Genomic DNA, 8273 nt, shown 5'->3' with positions numbered 1-8273 from the left:
ATTTCCTCCTGGTTAGATTATTGCAGTGGTCTTTTAACAGGTATTAATCAGAAAGCATTAAATTGAGTCAGGTGGTGGAAAATGTAGCAACGAGATTTCTTACAAGAACCAAGAAAACTGAACACAGCACACCAGTCTTAATGACTCTGCACTTGCTGCCCATTACTGTTAGTGTTCATTTTAAGATTTTACATGTTACTTTTAAAGCCCTACATGGCCTGGCCCCAGAATATATACTAAAACTGCGGTTTCTGTACCAACCAGGGCGCAGGTAAAAGCCCGTCAACTATTCCCACTTCAAGCTAGACAAAAGGCGATCGACTGTTTGCCGATTAGGTCTCCTCAGTTGTGGAATGACCTGCCTGAGGAAATCTGGCTCGCCTCACCAGTCTCTTCTTTTAAGTCACTGTTATTGAGTCATTTAGATCATAAAGCTGTTTTTTTGTTTAGTTTTTTTTTTTGTGGTTTTTTGTAAAAAGTTAGAATAGATTTCATTATTTTATTCTATTGGAATCACATTGGATCTTGCACTTGAGTCTTGTGTCGCCTTTTATGTAATTGATGATGCTATTTCTAGGAAGCACGTAGTAATGCTGGTTTTGATACATGCTATACAAATTAACATTATTATAATATTATTATTATTTGACTTTCAGTTGCTGAACGAGGGAAGCAGAACTCAAAAGAGCACATTGTGTTCCTAACTTTTACTGAAGAGGCTGTTTCAGGATCTCAGACGACCTCTTTGTCAACCTGGTGGATCGGACAGACAACTATCTGTCTGAATCCATGTTTTCAAGCTGCAGTTCCAAGGCAAAAGTGATTAGCCATGGCTTTGGCAGATACAGTATGATAATATGCTGATATTTCTTCTAGCTTATTAAAAACACCATATGGATGTGCTAGCAAGGTTAAAAACGTGATTTTCCGTAGAGGGCTTTTTAAAAGATCACCTTATTTATGTGGCGGTGAACATGTTTGATGTGTTTACCAAATATTTGCCCACATTCAGCTGACATGCAGCAACATTAGCTTTCATCTCGAGCTGTTTTTTTTTCCTAATTACCAGACAAATCTAATCTAATGTTCACCCTTCATAATAAGCTCTCCACCAACTGCCGAAGTAAATCTCCAGCTCTTAAGCTCCCAAATGCTCCACAATGTGCTCCACTGTGTTTATCAGCCTTGTCTGTGTGCTGCTCAGTGATGGGCAGGTGGTGCACATGGGCTTTTTCCGCTCTGTGCAGTGACTTGAAATGAATCTGAAAAGAACAGCGAGGCTACATCAAAAGATTAAAATTGAGGGCTGTAAATCAAAACAACTATCAAAAGGTGATGAAAAACTGTGCAAAGCTGAGAGGAATTGCAGAGTGGATTTATGATGCTCTGTGACTTTGCCTATATGGGCTACCTACTTCAATTTACATGTAGTCAGTTGGGCAGTTATTCATGAAAAAATACGTTAGTGCAGCTTTACATTTTAAAGTTCTTGAGTTACAAGTGCAAATATGTCTGCAGAAGAGCAACCAGACGGCTTTCTTTCTCAGACAGAGGTTTCAAATGTTAAAAATCTAATGACTGCTGCAGATGCAATTCTGGTTAAATGCCCAGATGAGCGACTTAATCTTTATGCGAGAGATTTTCAGAAGTCTTTCACTGATACTGACTCATGCACCGTCCATGTCTTTGTAGCTTTAATCCTAATTTATCCTGTCTCTTCTCTTTTACTCACATTTTTCCTTGATTATCAGAGTGGATTTAAAGTAAAAGGAAAGAGAGATCCACTTGGATTCACCTGGTCAGTCTGTTTCTAAACTAAGAACTTGTGCTCTTAATAGTTTGCACTGCAAAGTATGAGAGGGTGATCAAACAGCTGGGGTCTTAGCCAAGTTTCAGGATCAGCTGTGAACGAGTGGTTTGTTAAATTGTTGTACGACAAAGTTCTGGTGAGCTGGACAGTAAGAAAAGAGAGCTTGCTTTCATTTTTTCTCTTATTCTTTTTGCATTATAGAGCTGTGCTATGCTTTGTGTGAAGCGATCTTTTGTAGTTTCAAGTTCAAGCTTTTATGTTCAAGGTGTTATTACTTTTTTATAACTTTCAAGGTTTGTTGAGTTTTACTTTATCCCCCAGTGCTTGTGTGTGGGGTAGAGGAGCCATGCATTCATAATGCATTTGTCTGCGTGCGCGTATGCAAACATGTGTGTGACTTCTGTTTGTTTGCAATTCATTATTTGCATGTTTGAGTGGCTGAGCCTCAAACTGCTGTGTTAATTATCCTAAAATTAATTGTGCAATATGTTAAAGACAAGTATGCTTAAGACTTGACTGCATCTGGTTATGTGTTAAAAAGGCTGTAAGATTGTGATTGGGGAAGGACGAAAACAATCGGGAAACGTGTTTGTTTCTCTGTATCTTTAGCTCTGTGGTTGTGCTCAAGGACTCCCAGTCTTTACATGTTTGCAGATATTATAGCTCGATATTAATCTTGCCAACTCTTAGTCAGTTAATTAACGACCGATCACCTACTTTTATAGCAAAAAAGGGCATCTACAGAGCAGTAACTTTCAATCTGACACTGCCTCTCCTCAACTGGTCGCAGCAGATGGCTGCCCCTTCCTAAGCCTGGTTCTGCCGGAGGTTTCTTCCTGTTAACAGGGAGTTTTTCCTTCCCACTGTCGCCAAAGCGCCTCCTCGTATGAGGTTGTCTGATTGTTGGGGTTTCTCTGTATTATTGTAGGGTCTTTACCTTATAATATTTGGCATCTTGAGGCCGCTGTTGTTGTGATTTGGTGCAATATAAATAAAATAAAACTGAATTGAATTAAATTGTCCAGCAACAGTTTCAATGTTAAAATTATATATTAGCATATAAATGATGATGATGAAGAAATTCAGCACGGTGGCACGGTGGTTAGCGCTGCTGCCGCACAGCAAGAAGGTCCTGAGTTCAATTCCACCATCAGGCCAGGGTCTTTCTGTGTGGAGTTTGCATGTTCTCCCCATGTTTGTGTGACCTGACTGGCGACCTGTCTTGTCCAGGGTGTACCCCGCCTCTCGCCCTATGACAGCTGGGATAGGCTCTAGCACCCCCCGCGACCCTGAAAAGGATAAGCGGAAGCGAATGGATGGATGAAATTCAGTTATATTTTGCTACTAATAGTTTTACTTACGTAGGATTTTGTTTGGACATGTTTGCGGATCTCAGTTTTTTACACAATACTGCTATTTTTACCTAGTAAAAATAAAAGCTCAAATTAAAAGTATGTAAAAGATTAAAATATCTCTTCACCCACAATGCAAATGCGTTAAATACAGAAGGATCTTGTGCAACGTCATTTTTCTTGCGTTTTCCCGCTGCTCCCTGGTGCCCCCCTCTGCCATCACATTTGAAAAATCCCCTGCCAGATTATAGTCAGGAGGAATTGTCTGTGCAGTTCCTTTCAATATGACAACAGTACAGAGGTGGCTGCTTAAATGGAATTATTGCTCCTCGAGCCAATACTAATTTAATGCTGGTATTATATTGTCACAAATATCAAATCAGTGAAAGTGCGTTAAGATGAAAGCACATCTTGACTGACTCAGGTAAAGCATAAGCAGGGCACAGGTGTCTGTATAACCGAATTCCCATCACTATACGTATATGCATCTGTCACATGTAATGTAATCAGATTGTCAACCGCATTGCGGCTTCTGGACAGCTCACGCTGTAACATCTGCTACCGTCCTGATTCACTTATCGTTTACCACCCATGATTTGTCTGGCACTGAAAATTGTGTTGTCTTGACTGATCTCAAACTTTAATATCATTACATAGCATGGTTTTGATAGGCTGTACAAGGTGGACCAACAATCATGATGATAATTTTCATGCACCTGTAGTAGTTCATGTTTTTAGCTTTAACACTTTCTCTTTCTCCGGCATACTTTTTGCACAACTTACACCGTTTAAACATGCAGCTTTTTCTCCACATATTTGTACTTCTTCCAAAATGTAAATGCACACAGCCTCCTAAAAAAAAGAACATTAAGTTTATATTGAATAATATGCTCTGGTGTAGTCAGTTACTCTGCATAATGCCGTATAATCTTGTCACATGGGATGAATAGCACAACTAGGAGAGACCTCAGTTCATTAGGACAGCACAACACTGTTGTAGATTGTATGAATTGGTCCTGTAAATGCTAAATTGCCATGCATTTGCATCATACATAAATAAAACTATATTTGCTTACTTCTAAGGCAAATGGAATATTTTGTGCAAATAAAATACTGCCTCTGTGCAACATTAAAAGCATTCGACTGGCCAAACACTGTTTTGAAGCCTCTACAAAATAACAGTAATTTTCTGTTTTTAGTGGGGGATCAAAAAGTAGTCTGATTTCCTTCGAAGCCATGCAATGTTATAAATTGCCAAGTTAGATATGTGTGTAAATGTTTCTTGGGTGTTCATGTGAAATGACATCCATCCATTTTCTTAACCACTTATCATCGGGGATGGGGTGGAGCCCAGACCCAGCTGTCGTGGGGTGAGACGATCTGCCCGGACAGTTTATCAGTCTAACAGAGAGATAGACAACCGCGCGTGCTCACATTCACACTTACAGCCATCTGAGAAATCCAAACGTAAAACTTGAGTCTGTTTATTGTGAAGCAGTGTTTTCAGTGGGAGAAATGGTTCATGACTCCAAGTGACTTCTTTGGGGATGGAATTCTGAAGAACTCACTTGGATGAGAGATGAAAAGACTTAAACTCTGGGGATTTCCTTACCATGTCTGGGTGGATTCTGTCTGGAGACTCTGGCTTCTGCCCACAGTCCACATTTTAATTGTTGATTGTAAATTGGCCGTGAGTGTAAATGTGATTGGTTATCTGCCTCTCTATGTAAGCCTGAACTGTGCAGGGTGTATCCTGCTATTCACCCAGCAGAATAGGTTACAGCCCCTCTGCAACCTTGAATTGGATAAGCAAATGAAAATGGCTTCTGGCAGAGGACCGAAGCTTGAAGGTTAAAAGACTCCCCGGATGGAGAGTGGGAAATTTTTATATATTTGGAAGTCTTTTCTGTGTGGAGTTTGCATACTCTCCCAGTGTTTAGGTGGGCTCTCTCCAGGTACTCTGGCTTCCTCCCACAGTCCAAAGACATGCAGTTACTGCGGTTAGGTTAATTGGTAATTATGGTAAACTGGTCATGTGAGTGCAAATGGCTGTATGTTTCTGTGTTAGCCCTGCAACAGACTGGTGACCTGTCCAGGGTGTATCCTGCCTCTCGCTCCATGGTAGCCCCCCCCCAGCGACCCTAACAAGGAGAAGCGGAAGAGAATGGATGTATGGATATATTTGGAGGGAGTGGGAAACTGACAGACTAGTCCGGTGTTGGCAGCAATGTTCAGCACTGTTGTGATGAAGATAGAGCTAAACGGTTAAAGCAAAGCTGTGGAGTCACTGGTCAATCTACCTTAATACCCTCATCTATGGCCACGAGCTTTGGGTAATGATCCATCAAATGAGATTGTGGATACAAGCAGTGGAAATGAACTTCTTCCACAGCACGTCTGGGCTCTTCCTTACAGATAAGGTGAAGAGATGCAGTAAGTCATTCAGGTGGGGTTACAAGAGTGGGGCTACGAGCAGAGCTGGAACGAAAAGGAACCAGTTGAGGCGGATTAGGCATCTAATTAGCTGCTGGTGCCCCTGTGACCTGGACCAGGATAAGCAGTGTAAGAATCACTCTTTGATATAGAAAATTACTTATCATTACATTTATTTCAGGCTGCTGAACATAATTTCTGTCATTCCTCCTCCTCGTTGTAAAATTTCTAGCCAGTGCATCAGCTTTCTGGCTGAAATAATTTCTGATCCTGTTTGTTGATAACTGGAGCTGATTGTTTCTTGATAACAATCCTTTCTGGAATGTTCTACAATGTTCCACTTGCATTCTTCCATTCCGTTTGTCTGAATCTCCCCCAATCTGTTTTTACTTTCAGCTTCCAGCCATGGTCGTGTACGCTTCACTGAATTTCCAAGTGCCGGGAAATGGCACCCCTCTTGCTAATGAATACGCCTTTTTGGCTACGTGTTGTGCTGGAAACTGACTGAATGGTTAGATGCAAAAGCCTCAGACAACAAACCTCTGATACACACATGCACGCCTTTACACATAAATGTGCACAGTTGGTATCCTTTACGGAGGGAGATCCTAACTAATGAAGGCTCTTTCTTTTAATGGCAAGTCAATGAGGCGTCCGAGTCTCAGTCTGCAAGAGATTCATGAGTGTGAGTTTGTGTGTGTGTGTGTGTGTTCTTTCTGTCAATGGGAGTAACAGATATTTGTAACAGATAGTGCTGAGTTAAAGTGCTATGAATGAATGTTTATGGTGATTATCATAGACCATAGTATCTTATTGTCACAGTCCAGCTGTTGCGCTAACCAAGCATCTCAGGTAATATTAGATGCAAACAATGGCAGTTTATCATAAAGCTATTAACCACTACATTAAAAACACCTGCTTGATACCGTGTTTAGCCTTTCCTGTTACATCCAAATAGTCTGACCAGCAGAGCTTGGAGATGGGACCTTTGGAGGGATTGCTGGCAGTTCATCTTTTTTGGGTCCTGGTGGGCGGGGCCTGCATTTTTAACAAGATTGGGATCTTTTGGGTTAGATCTGAAAGGGGAAACTGCTGCCAGACCCACATTACCTAAGCAAAACTTTGCATTCTAACCAGAGAGATTTACTTCTGGCCCGTTAATACCTTGAATAATGTTGTTTACATCTTACCTGTAGATTTCTATGTTAAAGGAAACTTCATCTGAACTAAAACATGTCCATAAAAACTACAGATGTTAGGATTTAACAATCAATCAGCCAATGAGTATTTTTGGAAGTATCCCGAATAGTTCCAACGAAACAGACTGTTTCTGGAAGTAATGGTCTGGGGAACTCCTGAATCTGACTGTCAGATCCTCAGTAGAGGAGCTAAATCTGGAGGCTCGGGGGAGAGCCTCACCCCTGGCCATTAGAGTTAGTTAAAAAGTTTTTGCAGTGCCAATACACCTGGGGGCAGAATAGATCCTCCCTAAGATCCTGAAGGCGCTGGGCATTGTGGCGCTTATCTTCAGTATTGCATGGTGGTACTGGCATGCTGGTTGTACTCTCCTTTCCCCCCCCCTTTTTTTTTGTTTTAACATGAGGAATTGAAGGCTCTGCTATGACTGTTAGGGTATTGCATCGTTTGGTCCACCTTTAGATTAATTAAGGTGTCAAACACAGGATCAAGAAGAAGTGCCAATTCTCTTACAGTCATGAAAAAGAGTGCATTTTGAAGATGGGGAGGGATTGTTGGTTTAGTGATACCTGAGCAGTACAAGCCAAGTATTTGGTTTGCAGTCTCTTTAGTGCCTGTTTTGTAGAGCTACATGATTAAATGTTCTGCAATGATTAGAGTGTAAAGGTTACAAGAAAATTTATGGTGGAAAATGAATGAAAAGATTCACTCATATCATCTCTGCTGATTTTTATCAGACATTCTGAACTTCAATCGCAAGCTGTAATTTCCCCCCAACAAAAGAAACAACAACAACAAAAAATGGAAGAAAGAAAAGAAGTGGTGACTGTTACATAATACTGCCTCTCATAAGCAGCTCTGACAACACAGTGTCAGCATGAAAATGGCTGGACCAGAAATGCCATAATCATTCTGGATCGCAGCTTACAACCTCATCAACTGCCATCACACACAATTACAGCCCACTCAATTTACCCAGCAACTATGGAAAAAGACTAGAGCACTAAAGACATCCCTGAGCACCCTAATTAACACTTTCAACTTTAACACAAAAATTAAAACCACTGAATTGGCAAAGTGAATAACAGACACCATAGCCCAGAATAGTGTCTCCCTCTCTCTCTCTGCTTCCCTGTTGACTGTGTTTTTCTTTTGGTCTTTCTTGGCCAACAGGCTACAGTTTTGGTGGAGGTTAGCTGGGAGGGTAAGACATTGGAGAGAAGGTCATATGGCAGATACTACACTCCCCCATTTTAGGTTTCCTTACTCCAAAAAATCACAAACAAATCACAGCGTGTCTTATTTTTTGCTGTTTGCAGTTTTATTCTGTGAAATTTAACTCATTTTGGGTTCTTGCACATGATATTCTTTATATATCTGTGCCAGGTTTGGCCTGATGTGATTATAGTCCTGGCAGCAAAGCACTCCATAATGTCACTACTTTAGATTCATTTATGTTCAGTTCAGCTCAGCTGTACCAT

The 8273-nt window shown here is 40.9% G+C and overlaps 1 long non-coding RNA gene across 2 annotated transcripts; it reads left to right on the top strand.

The window, feature by feature from the left end:
* Positions 1–5031: 5031 nt before the first annotated feature.
* Positions 5032–6511, top strand: LOC112842091 (uncharacterized). 2 transcript variants are annotated; one of them, XR_003213716.1, is made up of 4 exons: positions 5032–5117; positions 5231–5495; positions 5578–5724; positions 5992–6511. It is a non-coding gene; the product is annotated as an uncharacterized LOC112842091 (long non-coding RNA). The 2 variants fall into 2 exon arrangements; XR_003213715.1 differs by having other exon boundaries at positions 5231–5724.
* Positions 6512–8273: the final 1762 nt, after the last annotated feature.

Source organism: Oreochromis niloticus, linkage group LG14 (genome assembly GCF_001858045.2).
Source record: "Oreochromis niloticus isolate F11D_XX linkage group LG14, O_niloticus_UMD_NMBU, whole genome shotgun sequence".
Taxonomy (NCBI): Eukaryota; Metazoa; Chordata; class Actinopteri; order Cichliformes; family Cichlidae; genus Oreochromis; species Oreochromis niloticus.
The sequence above is the reverse complement of the archived record's forward strand: the minus strand, read 5'-3'. Positions and strand labels throughout refer to the sequence as shown.